The 19048-nt window shown below is 38.8% G+C and overlaps 1 protein-coding gene across 1 annotated transcript in view; it reads left to right on the forward strand.

Annotated features, from left to right (window-relative positions):
- The first annotated feature begins 16588 nt into the window (after positions 1–16588).
- The window catches only part of ube2e2 (ubiquitin conjugating enzyme E2E 2), a 131338-nt gene continuing 128878 nt past the window's right edge, over positions 16589–19048 (forward strand). Inside the window, 1 exon segment of the mRNA NM_001126511.1 lies at positions 16589–16903. The gene's annotated coding sequence lies outside the window, so the exon portion shown is untranslated.

The following is a 19048-nucleotide window of genomic DNA, read 5'->3' on the forward strand; positions in this document are numbered from 1 at the left end:
TCCTAACATGCAGTGTTCCACAGGCAAACTAAATTTGTAGTTGAAATGGTATGTACTAACAGGCCAAAACTGAGCACAAAGACTTGTGCCTCTTCCATGAATGCAGTACTGCCTATGTTCAGCAGCCAAGTGCAGTACATGAGCATCCATTGCCCACGTATACGGTTAGGGCAAATGTGTGTGACCTGTAGGGTATGGCCTAGAATTACATCATTTATGACATCACTGTGCTTGCGCACATCTTAAAATCATCCCTTTACGTGTCGCAAATTTTTCACTGTGCATTCGCACATCAAATATAGGGGTGAAACTATAAAATACTGGGGGACTGCACTTTTTCTTTAGTTAAGCACTGTCCAGTGAGATTGGTAAATGAGAACATTAGATCTATAGTACATTAAACTGAAGCCGTCCATGCCCGGAGCCGAGCCAAGCCTGCTGGGTGCCTTAGGCAACCAGGATGCCCCCCTCCCCCAATGTGCATGCAGTAACAACATGGGAGTGGAGAGCATGTGCAGAGACGAGTACTGGTGGGGGGCAATGGCCCAATCAAGGGGTAGGTAGTGCCAACATGTACTGTATATAAAATACTAAATACAATTCAGATTATCTTAAAGGGGAATAAAGAGTACTACTATGTTAATGGAGAATGAGTATTCTATCTCACTTTGGGGTACATATCAAGCCATCTTTCTACTTGTGTGAAAAATTAATAAGATTTCCTAAAAAAGGCAACTCAGAGTTGTGAGCCAGCTTAAAATATGCACCAAATGAGTGTTGTTCTTCTTTATATTTCTATATATTTTTTTTGTAGGTAGCATAGGACATTGCTAGAAGCTTCCTATCCTGCCTTCACCTACCTGCTTGCTGCATGGCTACACTGACATCCTCCAAGTCAGTCACAACATAGGTACAGCTATGGCGATATGCAGAAAGCTTCCAGCTGTAGGACAAAGAAAGTTCTAACTAAAAATAACTTTTTACAATGCAAATTGCAAGTTTTAAAAATAGACAACAAGAAGAATTCGGGTAATGTTCATAAGTCACATGCATTGTGCTTCAATGTGAGAAGTGTTAACTTCAATTTAAAGGAGAAGGAAAGTCATTTTATTGCTAATAGATTAGCCACAATAGTGTAAGCTAGAATACTATATTTATTCTGGTACGCTTTACCATTCCCGAGTTAACAGCCCTAAAAGCTCCCTGTGTTTGTTTAAAATAGTACCTGGCTTGGTCTCAGTAACTTCCGTGCTGCTGGTAGCAGATTACAGAAGAGAGGGGAGGAGGAGAGAGCAGAGAGATGGGGGAGAGAGGAGCAAGCTGTGCAGACTCGTGCCAGTTCCCTGAAGAATTCTTCTGAGAGCAGGAAGTCTGACACTAAAGAACATGTGTACACAAAAGAAGAAAAGAAAACCTGTGTTTCTTTTAATAGAGCAACTTTTCTGTGAGTGTTTATGTCTGTATTTACATAGACCTTTCTGAACTTCTCTTATTCTGAAACTTGGCATCCAGAAAGCTCCAAATTAAAGGAAGGCCATCTCCCATAGACTCCATTTAAATAAATAATTTTGAATTTTAAAAGTGATTTCCTTTTTCTCTGTAATAATAAAACGGTACCTTGTACTTAATCTCAGCTAAGCTACGTGAATTCATATTGGTAGCAAAACAATCCTACTGGGATTCTTTTCTAATTGAAGAAAAACATTGGAACCTCTGGAAAATCCAAACAATCCAGATCCCATACCTGAACTGTGTTTTTGCTCCAAAACAATCCCAAACAGAAGTTTTGTTTGAAAGACAAATAAATGACAAGAATAATAAAGTTTACTACAAACTTCAACACATCAATAAATGAAGTATTATATGGTAATAATAAACAGATTAAGGACCACCTGCTTTTTGATGTCTAACAGTACAACGCTTTGGAACATGTAAAGATTTGTAACAGTTAAGACTTTGTTTCTCAAAACACATCATGTAAATTAAGGTTGTGCCAGGTAATTTGAAATATAAAACATTACAATCAAGGGCTAAAGCTGCATCAATAGGCCCCTCAGGCTGAGGTGCTGAGTAAAAGCAGAATAGTAAAAACATGAAGCAAGAAGGGGTGGGAACCTTATTATCACGGGGGGGGGGGGGGGGGGGGACCATATTATCACATTGGTTGATGAGAACAGGGAAAAAGCAGACATTTTGATCTGTCTATACATCTGAGGAGCCAGCTAATGAAGGCTTCCCATTTAATATACCCAATTCTAGTAATTTAGCTACTGACGCATGGGTCACTCGGAAGGAAGTTCAAAAGAGTCTTGCACATGTAAACATAAACAAAGGTCAAGGACCGGATGCTATTCATCCCAGGGTATAAAACGAGCTTAGCGTTGTGATTGCCAAACCTCTTCACTTAATTTTTCAGGATTCATTAAGGTCTGGCATGGTGCTGAGAGACTGGCGAATTGCTAATGTGGTGCCGTTATTTAAAAAAGGATCCCGTTCTTAGCCTGAAAACTATAGGCCTGTTAGTCTGACATCAGTAGTAGGAAAGCTTTTGGAAGGGGTAATAAGGGATAGGGTACTTGAATACATTGCAGTTTGTGCCAGCATGGTTTTATGCGTAACAGATCTTGCCAGACTAATTAAGTCGCCTTTTATGAGGAGGTGAGAAGGAACCTTGATACTGGAATGGCAGTTGATGTCATCTACTTAACTTTGCTAAAGCGTTTGATACAGTACTTCACAGAAGGTTAATGATACAATTGAGGAATATTGGCCTAGAACATAATATTTGTAATTGGATAGAGAACTGGCTGAAGAATAGATTACAAAGAGTGGTGGTAAATGGAACATTTTCTAATTGGGCCAGTGTTGATAGTGGAGTACTGCAGGGGTCAGTCCTTGGTCCTTTGCTTTTTAAATTCTTTATTAATGACATGGAGGTGGGCATAGAAAGTACTGTTTCTAGTTTTGCTGAGAACACTAAATTGTGCAAAACTATAAGTCCCATGCATGATGCTGCCACTTTGCAGAGCAAAAATGAGGTTCAATGTGGACAAGTGCTAAATTATGCACTTTAGCAGAAATACTGTAATATAAATGCGAACTATCTACTAAATGGTAGTGTGTTGGGGGTATCTTTAAAGTGATAGTGACACCAAAAAATTTCTTATAAAAATATGAACCTACTTCCAAACCTACTTATAGGTCATGTTGACTGTTTTTTTCCTAAAAATCCTGCTTCTCTATATAAATCCTACTGAAGATCCTGAACCCGACTGTCTGGCAGCCCGACTGTAGCTTCTCAATCAGTCAAAAGGACTACGTCATAAACTGGGAGGATTCAGCTTGCCGTTTGCTTCAAGGAGCTCCCCCTCCCTCCCTCACATAGCATTACATGGCGTTGTGAACAAGGTAGCAGGCAGGCTTGATATTTCCATTGCCTGCCTACTTCAAAGGGCTGTGCCCCCACCCCCTGCTCTTCCCACGAAGAATTAAATAGCAGGCCAGCTTAAGCTTTCCCATGCCTGTCTGTTTCTAAGGGCTCTCCCCCCCCCCCCCCCACCATTACACATAGACAATGGAGCTGAGCTTGTCACACACCGGCTGAAAGCAGAAGGGGCGTTACAGGTTTGTGATTGGCCATATTTATTCACTTGGGAGGCATTTAAATTAAAACCCGGAAGAGGGGAACAAACATGGCTGCTCCGTGGGTCTGTAATTTGTGCTACCATAATTATGAAGCGAAAAAACTTTGCAGATTTAGTTTATAAGGAATTTAAAGCTGATACAAATTAAAACACAACAGCAGGTGTAAAAAAAATTAAGTGGCTGTCAGTATCACTTTAATGGAGAATAATCACTTTAATGGAGAAGAACATTGTAGAAATTTAGCAAAAATGTCACCTACAGAATCCTCCCTGGGTTGATATGCCATGGTTAGTCATGTGGGAAATGCTTGGCCTATGAACAGAATAAAAATATCCCCTCTATATCTAGCCAGTGTATGTTTACAGTCCTGTTAAAGAATTGTTTACTAAACTATTATTTTCTGCTTCTTTTGTGGGCAAGGATCTACCACCCATCCACACTGCTTATAACTGACTCTTTGCACAAAAGTAAAAGCCCACTGATGGTTGTGTGCCATGTTCTCTTTACTAGGTGGCATCAAAGACTTATTTATAATTATTTGGCAAAATGGCAGGCATGGTCTGCCAACAATGTCTATGGAAAGTATATTAAAGATCCCATTCCAAGCTAAAAATGCTAATTTGTAGAAGTTTTTGCAGCATAATCTTAATTTGCCCAGAAATAGCCCTTATTCTATAAAAGATTATTTGACTGCTTTGTTACAAAACTGTAATGAGCCTCAGTATCTCAGAAATATTCAAACTAAGTTTGCCCTTGAGCAGTAACCCTTAGCAGCCAATAAGATATTTACTTTTAAACAGATGACCAGTAAATTCTACCTGCTGATTGGTCGCTATAGGTTACTGCTCCTGGGTTCCTGGTTACTGCCTTTAATTACATAACATTATTAGTTTCCCTTTCAAGAACTGAGCACAGTATAACTGTGTGACTGTTCCACATTCCAGGTACTACTGCACATTTCTATATCCCATACAGAATGAAATAAGCCTAACAATGCACAAATAGTTGATCGCAGTAAGAGGCATATGATATGATTTGTTTCGCCAGAAGGGTAATACGTCTCTGGGTAACAATTCTCTTGTGTCACACTTACAGGAACCAAGGCCTCATTCTAAACAGGCTACTTTAATGAATGATTCGCAATCTTATATTCCTCTAAGCCATTCTTGAATTATTGTTAAGCATTTAATTCCACCCTAGCTCTCTCCAAGCCGCTCACAGCCATTAAGTCAGTGCTTCATGATTCCTTTTTAATGGCAGTTAATAGCAGCTCTAAGCCGTTTCCCTTTCACCTTACACCATCTGAGACTCTGAATTATGCAATTTAAAGGGTCACTTTATCAACCTGTCTGCTAAGTATGAAAACACAAAATGATTTGTCGCTCTACATTTTAAAAGCGTAGCAAGTTAAGGAGGTTCAGCCTAAATTCTGTGATTAAAAATGGCAGTTCAATGGGCTGATAATTTTTACCAATTTATATAACTTACCTCAGCTTCATATTCTTCAAAAAATTAAGTTTTGATATTTTTAGTATGGATTTGTCATTGTTTAAATGGAAAGAGCACCCATTTTGACATGACTTAATTCATCTGGGCTTATATATAAATGGCTGATTTTTCATACAACCCCTTTCTCCATTGTGACGTGATGGATTCTGGGACTTCCTTGTGCGTTCCTGAGAATCTGTGTAATGCCCACTATGGAAAGCAGAGGGATTTCAAGCTCAACTAAATGAGTTTATGTCAACAAATGGGATTTTTTTTTCTTTTTAAAGGACAATGAAAGGTTAATATAAATGAAAAGTAAGTCTAAAGGCATTCTTTTTAAGTACTTACTGCATATCTAAATTCCCAGATCCCTGCTTGCTTCTCTGAGATGTGGTGCTGGCAGCCTACAGCAGTGTGAAGACTCCAGCGAGATCGCTGAAATCTCTCTCCCCTTCCTGTAGGTGCCAGCGGCAGGCTTCCTATTCTCTGAGCATGTGTGTAACTTGATCCTGTCCTGTTCTGAGCTACACATGCCCACCAGCCAATCAGAAGCAGATCTGGCAGAACTGAGGGGAAGGGGGGGAGGGAATGAAACACATGTGCAGTATGAAGCAAGGAAGGAAAGGAAGGGAGAATACCTTGGCTGCCTGTTCTAGAAAATGTGAAGTAAGTGTGACTGAGTAAATATTTGATTAGGTGAGCCAAAAGTGTGGTGTTTTTACTAAACAATAGGAGGACAATTGGGCAGTATGCTTTTTAAATTTTGGACTGAGGGCCCTTCTATAGCAGCTGCTGAAAGACTTAAAGCATTAAGGACAAGGCCACATTGTTCCTCTCAGACCTGTGTTTTTTCGTCAGGCTGAGAGAAGTGGATCTACTTACTTTAGATGCCTGCACTGAAAACAAGAACAAAGAACAATTTTACCTTTTTTTTAGCAAAACTGTAATAACACATAAAATAAGACCCCAAAACCCCCAAGAATGTGTTTAAACTTTAAATAACCAGCCAAATGTTGTAAAATGAGAATGGTATTGAGTGGGTGTGGTCATAAAATGGGTGTGGTCAAAACAATTTTGCTGCAATACGCGCAGCATTTCTTTTTATCCCTCTTTGCATTTTTCAAATATTGGGAGGTATGCTATATAGTTTCTATACCCACAGAAATGTTGTGCTGTCCCGGGTCCAGGCAAGACTGGTGTAAATCTCTGTTCTACTGTACGTTAAGCAGGGTTTAATATTGGGGGGTTCTGGGCACCTACCTTCCTTGTCTGCCTACCCTAGCTCCTGAAATATCAATTGCCCATGATTTAGACCACTTCACCCTGGGCACGTCTGTGACTTGGCATGACACTTATTGTAATAAATGTAGAGGTTTTCACAAAATAAGACTGAACCACTAATTATACTGATATGATCCTAGCAATTATAGGTACAGGTCAGAATTAATTTTAATTTATCATTATTGCTATGAGTGATGAGGTTGACACAAAATCTGTTGGGCCAGGGTTTGTGCAAAGAAGGTAAGCCCCAATATTTAGAATACACCTTGTATGGCAGTTTCTTTATAATATTAAGATTTCTATATGACATTTAAAGGAACTGTTCAGTGTAAAAATGAAACTGGGTAAATAGATAGGCTGTGCAAATATAGTTAGTTTCACAGAATTTCTTGTAACCCATTTCAATTACAGTGGATTTAATGGCCCAAACAATGTGATCTTAATAGAACAGAAAGGGACCACAGCTCCATTTTTCTTCTATGCAGATTTACTTTTTTGGCCCATTGGGTTAAACAAAAAGATTTATAATAAATGACCATAAATGCTGATGCCATTTTCCTGGGTGTGACTGCTCTTAAAGGAACAGTTCAGTGTAAAAATGAAACTTGGTAAATAGGCTGCGCAAAATAAAATATGTTTACAATATAGTTAACCAAAAATGTAGTCTATAAAGGTTATGTCTAACATAATAGCCAGAACTCAACTTCCTTCTTTGCAGCTCTCTAACCTGTTAGCAGTCAGTAACCAATCAGTGACTCGAGGGAGGCCATATCAGACAATTATGTCCCATGTTGCCCTTCCTCAAGTCACTGACTAAGAGGTTAGAGAGCTGAAAGCAGGAAGTAGTGTTCTGGCCATTATGTTAGACGTCCGCCCACTCCAGCTTTTAAAATATTTTTGCTTAGCTAACTATACTAAAAATGTTTTTTATTTTGCACAGCCCATTTACCCAGAATTATTTTTACACTGAACTCTTTCTTTAAAATATAATGGAATTTATTCTATGTATTTAGTCACATAAATTTGACACCATCATTCATGCTAATTTAGACTTGAAATGTTAATTAAGGTAACATATTTTAATTCCTTTTGAGAATAAGCTGTAGTTTTTTGCCAAATACTTGGTTAGATTCATTACGTTACTTTACTTGTCATTTACAGAGACTGACAGATTAATACAGTTGGCAGTCACATCAGTGATTTATGTTTTGGAAAGGGCAATTTATTTGTAAATTTGTAAATTGGAATATAATAGAATTATTTATTACAATTATTTGCAAACATGCAGCGGCAATAGGTTAATTCGTATTGCGTCACGATATTGATAATTGAAGCATTTTTCAATGTGTAGGACAGGATTGCATTAGTTAACAAACTGAACACTTTTGCTGCAATGTTTTTCCGTACACAGCAGTTTGTGTCTGACTGTGGATTGGCGGATCCCTAGTAGAACATTTCATTAAAGGAGAATGAGTCATTTTGGCATTTTACTGCCAACAGATAAGTCACATTAGTGCCACCTAGAACACTATATTTATTCTGCATAAAGCAGAGTAAAGAGCCATAGAATCTCCCTCCATTTGTATAAGATTGCAGCTGTCATTTTAGCTTGGTCTCCGTAGCTTCCTGCTCCTGGTAGCATAGATCACACATTCTAATGGAACGGAAGTGAATTCTTATGCATTCTTATGGGAGGGGGAGCAGGTAAAGGGAGCGAGGAGAGAGACTTCGGCCCCGATAATGAAGGATTCTAATACCAAAGTACATGTGTACACAAAAAAAAGACAAAACATTGTGTTTCTTTTGATAGAGGACTCAGTGCAGATTTTCTGTGAGTGCTTAGGGCTGTATTTACATAGACCTTTCTGATAAAGCTTACATAGTTTTTACCTTTCCTTCTCCTTTAAAATTATTATTTAAAAAGCAACAAGATCAGGTTCTTCATTTAAGGAGAGACTAAAACAAAGATGTTACAAATTGTAACTTCTCCACAGTTTATAGACAGCATGCAGGAACTACATAACCCACAATGCATAGCACTGTGATGTTCCTTTCCTTTTTGACATCACATGTGCAGGGAATTGTGGGATTTGAAGGATGCAGGCTGAGGCAGCCTGTGGACAGTCAACTACTGTTACATTTTTTTTGAGTCTCAAAGTAGTCAGATCATCAGGGGCCAGGCTTGGGTAACTGTTACAAACCATATTATTACATTACAAATCATGAAAATGCTGCATATTCTTTAATTGATGTATATTGCAAAGTTGCTTGAAATGATGTACTTTTAAAAAAGCTTAAGTTGTGTTTGTGTGGAGTTTCCCTTTAATTTCACATGAAAAACAACTCCCCAATGAGAATTCTGTTAACCAAAACTTAATTCACCATTGGGAATGCTGATTCCCTGCACTGTCAGGCATCTTGCATGATGATTATTATGTAATTTTGGCTGTTTTACATTACACTATAATCAGACATGGAGATAAGGCTGATGCCACATGTGGCGTTTTTCCGCTGCCTTTTTTTTTCTAATTCTCTCGGTGGCTGAAAAACGCCTGATATCATCATCCATAGAAATAGCTTGAAAAGACTTGAAGCAAACCACACAATACAGAAATACGCTAGAAAACACCTTAGCACGGATTTTTCACTCGTAGGCCGAAATACGCCAGTATTTGCAAAGCAAGCTATTCCTATGTATACGCAAAGGCAGCTGCCAGACCTAGCGGAAATATGCAGCGTTTTTTGCTATTTCGCACTATTAGCACCATGGAAGCGGGATTTGCTTACGTCACCAGTACTAGGCTGAAAAACGCCATAGTCTCGGGCTGTGTGGCTTGTGCTGCGTTTCTAGGCTGAGAAAAAACCCAGCGGAAAAACGCCACGTGTGGCATCAGCCTAAAGGACAGACAATTTCAGTGCTAGAAAAACTTTTTTTTTAAAGCTTTCAACTCCAGTTGAAAGAACAGACATCTGCTGGGATTCTCATTGGAGGATTATTATGGATTTTAATGCAGTTGCGTCGCCTGGAGAGCTGATGAAAAGTTATATTAAGCCAAATTTCTTTAGGAATGCAACCCTGATGTTGTCGCACTACAGCTCCCAGCATGCCTTGACCATAATATGTTAAAATATGCTGGAATTTGTAGTCCAGCAACAGCTAAGTGTGGTTGAGCAATACGTAAGGGTTTAGTGTCCTTTTAAAACTTTTTTTTATTGATTGACTCTCTTTTTCCATCTAAATCAGAACTTCATTATGCTTCCATCATAACTATGCAGTTACTTCTATTTAACTATATATATATATATATATATATATATATCACATGCACTGTTAGGTGTCTGTTTTTGTTTGTCTTATACTCAGTAAAATACATTTTTCAAGGTGTATAGTAGGGGTCCTCAAACAGGGGGTCAGTTCATGGTCTCTCAGACTGTTGGGGGGCCGGACTATAGTCCTCAAATTATGCCGCCCCCTCAAACTACGACCCACTCTCGCTGCCTGCTCCCCGCTACGGGGGCAAACTACGGCCCAATTCAATGTTCCCTGCTGCGTCCACCCGTTCCCTGCTCCGTCCTCTCTCTCCCAGCTCACCGCTGCGTCCTCCCTCTCCCAGCTCCCCCACTGCCAGGGGTGAAGACACAGTGGGGGCCGGGTAAATTACCTTGGGGGACCGGATCCGACCCATGGGCTGTAGTTTGAGGATGCCTGGTGTATAGTAACTAATTATGTAAATTGTGCCTGAGAGCACTCATACAATGTTGAATCGCTTCACTAATGAATCTAACAAGCTCCAACATAAAGATCTGAAAACATTCTGAGAATCACAAAAAGAGTGACAAATGTTTTATTGTATAAAAAGCATTTCAAATTCAACAGTCTTAAAGGCAGGTTTTGTATTTTTATGTTGATATTCTATCCCTGGTACAATGCTAGTTGTGAGTTTGTAGTGCAATTAGCGAAAATACAGTTCACCACTTTTCACTAAATGGGAACTCCCAAGCTCCCATTTAACTTTTATAGGATTTAATAACTTTATTTCCAAAGGCTGAAAATAATATTTACTATAAAAATCACAATAATTGAATTAAGAGCTCTGTCTATTATATATGCTTCCTAAACAAAAGATTTCAGGACAAAACCCTGATATTATTAACACATATACTGTATAGTTCTACAAATGATACTTAATTACCAATGGTGGTATTACAGATATAGAGAGTCTCCAAAGACTATATATATTAATAAGTGGCTGCTTCTTTCAGATTGATGAAATTGCAACCAGGTAAAAAAACTCCAACACTAAATAAAATAATTGGGGACAGATTAACCTCAGCTGCAGCCCTGGATGGTAACCAGCCTCCTCCCCAACACCTTATTAGCCCACCAACATAATGCAGTTGGGGCAGGGACCCTCAAAACCATTGTTGTTGTCTACTTGTTCGGGATATTTGACTCCATTTCTACATATTCCCCTTTTTACTTTACTATTGACACTTTGGTTTTATAAAATATTGCCTAAAGAAAAAAATGCAATTTTAACCAAATGTCCATTAAAAATTCAATACAAAATTACAATGCTCCTAAAATTATTTGTCATGTAATGTAATTTCTACTTAAGGGGTCAGTTCACCTAAATTTAAAATGTAGTATGTTATATAAGGCTGATGCCACATGTGGCGTTTTTACGCTGCATATTTTCTAATTCTCTCGGCGGCTGAAAAACACACGATATCATCATCCATAGAAATAACTTGAAAAGACTTGAAGGAAACCACACAATGCATAAATACTCTAGAAAACGCCTTACCACGGATTTTTCAAGCGTTTGTCAAAATACGCCGTTATTTGCACAGCAACCTATTCCTATGTATACACAGTAAGGCAGTTGCCAGACCTAGCGGAAATACGCGGCATTTTTTACTATTTCGCACTATTAGCACCATGGGAAACGGGATTTGCTACGTCACCAGTACTAGGCTGAAAAACGCCATAGTCAGGGGCTATGTGGCTTGTGCAGCGTTTTTAGGCTGAGAAAATACGCAGCATAAAAACGCCACGTGTGGCATCAGCCTTAGGCTACATTTTGATTGTAGCCTAACCAAAACAACTGCTGAAATTAAAAACTGGAGAGCTACTGAACAAAAAGCTAAATAATACAAAATAATACAAAAACCCCGAATAATAAAAAATTTAGACCAATTGCAAATTGTCTCAGAATATTACTTCCTACTTCATACTAAAAGTGAATTTTCAGGTAAATAACCCCTTTTAGCTGTATCTTGCTTTCTGCACTGCTGTTTCAGACTACACTGGTTTAGTCCTATTATTGGTCTGGGTATCCCACTGCTTCTTGCAACATATACAGTTGTTAAGAACTTCAAATCCTATAACTAATCTTTCAGCACTTGCTTTACTTCCTTGCTGCTGGTAGAGCTATTTAAGACCTGAAATTCCTGCTTACTTCATATATCATTAAAGGATTACACGTAATGACAGAATATGAATATTCCAATGTTTTGACATACTTTTCATGACATCCCTAAAATATTTGTCATATGCACTTACTGACTGCACTTGTACAGCTGCTTATAATATATTCTTGGTTTAGAATATACAAATATACAGAGGACAAATGGCCTTTGCCCATGCTCTCATAATAAAGCCAGGAATTGTAATTTTAAACTCCTTCTATTTCCACTTAAGGTATGTTTCCCCAATTTCCTGTTTCTGCAGTGCCAGTTTTAAGATTCAAACAGACAATTCCTAATGAATTCACTGGGTTGTCTATTTCAACCAAAGTATATGCTTTGGCACCTATTTTAGTTGTGCATGTGCAGTATATGCAGAATTCCCAGTGTGGTGCAGTGTCTCCCTCCTGTGCTTTATATGCCACATACATATTCTGCATTCCCTTCTGTGACTCCTGCTGTCCATACAGTGCCTTTGTCTTCTTTTCTGGTGCCATGCAAACTCTATACAAGGAAATCTTCAAAGGCTTGCCCTATACATAGAATGCAAGGGAGAAGTTTGGCACGACTATTTGTCACAATGCCCAGTAATTTCAAATTATGTATTCCTGTATGTCATATGATATTTTGGAAACATTTAAAGAGTTTGTTGTTATTTATTAATATGGCCAAATATTTAATCTTGCTTTGTATTTCAGTATATTTAGATGTATTTAACTCACCAGAACCAAAAAAGAAAAAAGGTGGTAAGATAAGTACAGTATCCCGCTTTGGCCTTTGTATAAACAACATTTTGAAATTTACAATAATTACAGCAAATATCTATACAATTCCCCACATATATTGCCCAACCATCTGGCCACATATATATATATATATTACCTCTTTTGGTCAGTTTTTAAAGAGCAGCCTGTGATCCAATACATAGACAAACAGTCAGGCACTCCTGTGTAAATTTAAAACCTAATCTGCTGATGCACCCTATTTGCAATAAATTGTGTATCAGCAGATGAGGAGCCTTCATCCCTTCTTGATTCCCATTAGGTCGTTGACCCAAATAAACAGAGCAATCAGGCCAACTAATTACTGGATGTATATGGCATTTTACAGCAGCCCTTTCTGGCATTCAGAATCCACAGATTGCCAGTCCAGGACTGCCTGGCATGTCACTCACTGTATCTTAAAGGTTAGAGTTCAGTGTAAAAATGAAACTGGGTAAAATGGATAGACTGTGCAAAATAAAAAAAAAATCTAATATAGTTAGTTAGGCAAAAATATAATCTATAAAGGCTGGAGTTGACATATGTCTAACATAATAGCCATAACACTACTTCCTGCTTTCAGCTCTCTAACATCTTAGTTAGTCAGTGACTTTTGAGGGGCCATGTGGGACATAACTGTTTAGTTACTTTGTGAGCATGCAGGTCAGACACAAAAGTAAACTAACTGAACAGTTATGTTCCACATGGTCTCCCTCAAGTCACTGATTGGTTACTGACTCCTAATGGCTTAGAGAACTTTAAAGGAGGAAGTAGTATTCTGGCTATTATTTTAGACCTTCATTCACTCCAGCCTTTATAGATTACATCTAATTAAATATATTGGAAACATTTTTTATTTTGCACGGCCAATTTACCAAGTTTAATTTTTACACTGAACTGTTCTTTTAAGAGCAGTCACACCAAGGTGCATGGTCTGTCCATACATTAGCAGAGATGGTAATTTATCATCAATCCTTTGGTTTTATCCAATGGCCCAAACAAGTGAATCTGCATAAAAGAAAAATGGAGCTGTGGTTCCTCTCTGTTCTATTAAGATCAACTTGTTTGGGCCATCATATCCACTGTTATTGAAATGGTTCAAAGCAATTCAGTGAAAACTGTCATCTTAGTTAGTCATACAAGAACATTTTTACTAATTGTACACTGATTTATTTGTTAGAAACTAAGTAGATACAGTCATGTTTCAAGTACAATAAAATGCTTTATTATATATCTTCCTGTTTTCATTTTTCTACATATAAAGCTGGTAAAGGGTACAGAACAGAGAATGGGGAAGGGTATGAGTACAAAGGGAACTGCATGTAGGGAGTAGATATTACTAAATCATTATAAACAGTTACAATAGGTATGGCATGGTCACAAGCAGAACTAGAAAATACAATGATCCGTGATTAAATATACAAATCTAAATGTGGATAAGGAATAGTTTACAATAAAATTTCCTATATACATTGTCTCTAAAAAGTGTCCATGATCCCTTTCCGACACATGTAGTATGTTATGTACCTAAACTAGTCTTTATAAGATTTAATGAGCCACTATAAAAAGTTTGCCGTAGAACAAAGCTAAATACTGCTGAATACATATGCTGACATCATTTTATGGTATCACTATGTCCAGGCACTGTTGATACTAAGTAATGTTACATTTATGTTTCTCATTCAGCAGCCAAAACCTAGAGGCATACTTATAGTCGTTTTTGAGGCTGCTAGGTTACATCTCTCTTTTGGCTTCCTTTAAATGATTATAACACAATAAGACAATAATTAACAGGAGGTGATAAGTGGTTCTTCTATTCCTTAACCTATCCTTAACCTTTTGTATTTTTTGTGGCTTAGGTATTGGCAAATTCTTGCAATGTAAGCTATCTAAAAGAGGTTACTGCTAAGACTTGCATATACCAGGTGTCTACAGTGTAATAGTCTCAGACACATACTAAAGAACAAACAGTAGCAGGAAAGTACAGTTTTAATTCCAAAATGCACTTTGCAGAGGCCTTTAAAGTGGCTACTTGACCAAACAGCACTCAAAGCGGTCACCTTTGTCACAGATACATCTGCAGAGAAAAGGCCCTGTCTTGTGTGTGCAGTGGTAGGCACAGTATTGACCCACCAGCATGCAAACAGTGTGGATATTGGTGCAACCATGCACAGTTTAGTTTTTCTGCACACATAATTTGCACCATGTGCACACTAATGGGCCAATACCATGCCTGCCAGTTCTCACACAGGGTGGGGCAGATGAAAGCAGATCGGCCTTTTCCATGCCGGGGCATCTATGCCAGTGAAGAAAATTCTGTGTGCCATTGGCCTAAGCCATTATTTATTATCTCCATCTATGTTGGAGATTGACTGATTGTTCTGTCTGGGCCAGTGATCTTTAGCTCTTCAATATGGTATTCACAGCTTATTTAATGTATCTGACTTTCCACAATATACATGATTCTGTGTGGTAGTTTTCTTTTAATATTGGATAATGTTAAAATTGAATGGATTGTAATATACTCATAATAATAGCTACACAGTTCTATACTAATTTAAATCATTGCTAAGAAATACCTTTTGAACCTACACAATAGTTTTGCTTTCCTTTTTATTATGAATGTCTGGGGGTGCAATTTCCAGTGGGTAACCTGCTTTACCGATTTTTTTAAAAATAAAAACCATGGGGCCTAAGGGGCAAAGGTTGTTGATTACCTTGGTCTGTCAGAAGGTGAATAGCTTCCTCTGCGTCTCTCACTGAGAAATCGAGACCTGATGGTGAAACTGGTTTAGCACAGATAAAGAGCCGCAGAAGTGCCAGGAAAGTTCTGTTTATACAAGGAAAAATCAATAATCACTCTGGAAATGACAGGAATTGACAGGATTAGTAATAAACAGAATTTCTTCGCAGGCTATTTTCAATGTTCAGCTGCACCTGGAGGATTATGAGCTGGCCAGCCCTGATGCACATGAATGCTGCTGTGCATATATCTGTGTTGTTCTGGCACATATTTATGTAGGTTAAGAACACAGATAGCCATATCCCTAAGCCACTTCCTGTCTAACTTTTCAAGATGTGTTTTTCCTTGTGGAGTAATATAAATTGAGGCAAATATTCAACTAAATACCCTCTCCCCTCTTTCATTACTTCCTGTAATAAATAGTTTTGGTGAATAGTATGCAAAGTAACCCCCCAAACTTAAACCACTGGCTGTAATAGGCAAATAAATGAAATATCATTCGTGGCCCTGTGCTGTAACACCTGTGGCCTTTGCCACAAAAAAATGACATCGCAGATACTAATAAAGATTTAAAATTGATATGGAAACAATTCACTCATGCTCCTAACCACCAATACCCTGTAAAGAGCAATTACTCGCTGGGACAGTGCCCTGGGAAAACTTCTCATATACATGGAAATCCCACAGCACTAATGCCTTGCCAAACAATATGTGAGCCAGTGGCCCCATGTCCATGATAGGAAAAGCAAGAGAGAGTTATTCAGGGCCACATTTGCACTCGTCTGGGCAACCAGCACTGTGTATGCCTTGGCACGGCGCATACTGCTCAGCACTCCATAGCCGCAGCCACATAGAATATGAAGGACCTGCTGACACAGCAGAGGAACCCTGTAACTTCTACATCATTGCTGAGTAACACACAGCTCAGCTTTATATACCCCTTGAAGTTATTGCAGCCCTACGTTTTCTATTTTCTGCCAAGCGGTGTCGGGAGCGCGCACTGAAACACTGACTCCATGTGCTCGCCCCCTCCCTCACGGCCTCTTTTCTCCCTCTTTACATCACACTCTATTTGCGCGCTCCTGCACTCCTTGGGGCGGGTCCATCGACGGCGGTGGGCGGAGCCGCTAGGAGTTGTTCTGAAGAGGCAGCCAGAGAGGGCGGCGACATACATACCGTACTAATACCCGCCCCTTTTGCGCGTGTCCGTGCTAAAATAGGAGCCTGTGCTCTGGATGTAGGGGGAGAGCTGCTGAGAAATAGGGGATTTACCATATGTAAGCGGGGCGTTTGGCTTAATATTTCTTGACGACTAGCCCTACGCACTTACCTACACAGGTGCCTTGGGGTCCGGGGTGACTGTGGATGTGTGTCCGGACCCCGAAGAGGTGTGAAAAGAGGACCCCCCGCCCCAGGGAGACAGTTGAAGGAGGAAGAAGAGGAGGAGGAGGAGGTCAGGAAGAGCTGGGTTCGTGTGTTGCACCCACACTTTGTTCGGCACCGGGATTGGGGGCAGGTAATGATTTGTCTGTGCTTTCATACAAATGATTGGTCTCCCATATAAAACTGGCTGTACAAAGGGCACAACAGGATGTATAGGTGTTACATGTGCCAAAGATTGGGAATGCAGTGTATAGATGTGTCTATGTGACCCATAACCTATATACAAATGTAAGGGTACATCAGCTCCCACTACATCGTGTTGTGCAGCCTACAGCTGGCCAGATGGGCTACCATCCTACTAGCCAGGCTAGGACTTTCATATACAGATGTGCTGTACATTAGGGAGGGAACCATGTTACACACACCAAGCTTCACTCAGTGTAGATAATGGAATCTTTTCTGCATTCAGTCAGTCATGGTTGTCCAGCCTGCTGCCCTCATGCTGGGGTTTCACTACAACTCCCAGCATCCCCCAGTATGCTTTGGCTGGTGGGGTTTCTTGGAACTATGGCTAAACAAAAGGTTGAGGGCCGACCATTTATAAGCAGAGGATGTAGCCCCAGACAAGGACATATGTAAACAATTCAAGTTCAATATTAGATTCTGTGTTCCAAGGAGCTTGCACTCATTCTTATTATCATTTTAGTGTGTTGGTAGTGTACAGTTTGTACATTATTTGATCCAGTTTATTAGCAAATCTGTAATTTGTGGATAGTGTAGCTCAATGCTTGCTCAACCTATTGCATGTAGTTGGCTAATTATCCAGTAAACCACATGTACAGGGGCTGGACTTTGCTGAAATGATGATGTCATATAAAGTCTTTGGAGTCCATGAGCCTGCTGGGGGCCATGAAAAAGACTTGGAGATCTACATCTGGCTTGTGGGCTTCCAGTTGGACAGCGGAGGTGTAGCATATACATCTTGATTTTGTTTTCATTGTGCACTCAACTAATAGATATGTGTGCAATACTGACAGTGTAACCAGTGTTGGATTGATTAAAACATGTTTTGCCTGACTCTTAAATGGGAATTCTGTTGTACAGTATGTTGACTTGCTTTACTTGTTCAACGTGCAGGTGAAAAAAGTGCATATATCATTATATCATTTCCTGTAATGTTAGTTCTCTTAGTATTAAATGGCCTAAGATAGCCATGTGCACAAAGATCCACTTGTTTAACAAGGTTACTAAATGAGTTGACTTTTGCCTGATTTTGGGAATATTGAGTGACCCATATTTGTTCTGATTTTATTTTTTCTTCCTGGCTAACAGAAGAATCACCCTAGGGGCCTATGCAGACACTTCAACCCAATAAAGACTTCTTAGATGGTATAATTTTCAAACCAGGGCAATAGATAAATGACTGATCTCCAACCCAGTATTGGAGGGCTTGGCTTGGAGTGGCTTAATCAAAGACAGTGTTGGATTTTTTGTAGTCATCTTAAAGCTAATGATACATGCTTTTCAGCTGGTTTACATGTAGGGTTGCCACCTTGCGGGTAAAATTGATCCTTTATGATTGTAATATTAATAGGGACAATAGATAAAAAAAATATAGGAAGGCTGGTATTTTTTTCCAGTTGGTGCTTTTAGCCAGCTGCTGAGCACCCATGATTTATCATCCTAAGACTTAGAGGGAGATTTATCAAAATGTGAGATTAGAGCTAACCACAGAAAAATTCACCCACTTTCTATTTATTCCTGAGGGATTTTTAGAAACATATTTATCAAATGATGGACTCTAACTTTCACCCTCTGATAAACATGCTTCTAAAAATCCCATAGGAATAATTATTTGATAAATACATTTCTAAAAATCCCTTAGTAATAAATAGAAAGTGGGTGAATTTCAGAGTCAGCTGTGCGACTACACTCTTTATAGATATAATCTATATATCTATATCTATATATATAATTATAAATGTAATCATTTTATGAATAAGCAAGTTTTTTTTAAAAACAATTGATTGTGCAAAGAAAAACCCTGCACAATGGGAAAAAAACAGTAGATACCAGATAATAAAACAACTTACTAGTATTTTCTGACTTTGTTTTAGCTGAAACCCTGGATTAAATGATCATATAATCAGCCACTTAGTGTCTGTTACTTGCATTTTCATAGCATCAAGAGCAAAGACACATTTAGCTACTTAGTAGCAGCTACTTGTCATGGCTACAGAATGCCAGAAAATACCCTGCCATATACAAGACTGAGAAT

The sequence above is a fragment of the Xenopus tropicalis genome, chromosome 6 (assembly GCF_000004195.4).
Source record: "Xenopus tropicalis strain Nigerian chromosome 6, UCB_Xtro_10.0, whole genome shotgun sequence".
Taxonomy (NCBI): Eukaryota; Metazoa; Chordata; class Amphibia; order Anura; family Pipidae; genus Xenopus; species Xenopus tropicalis.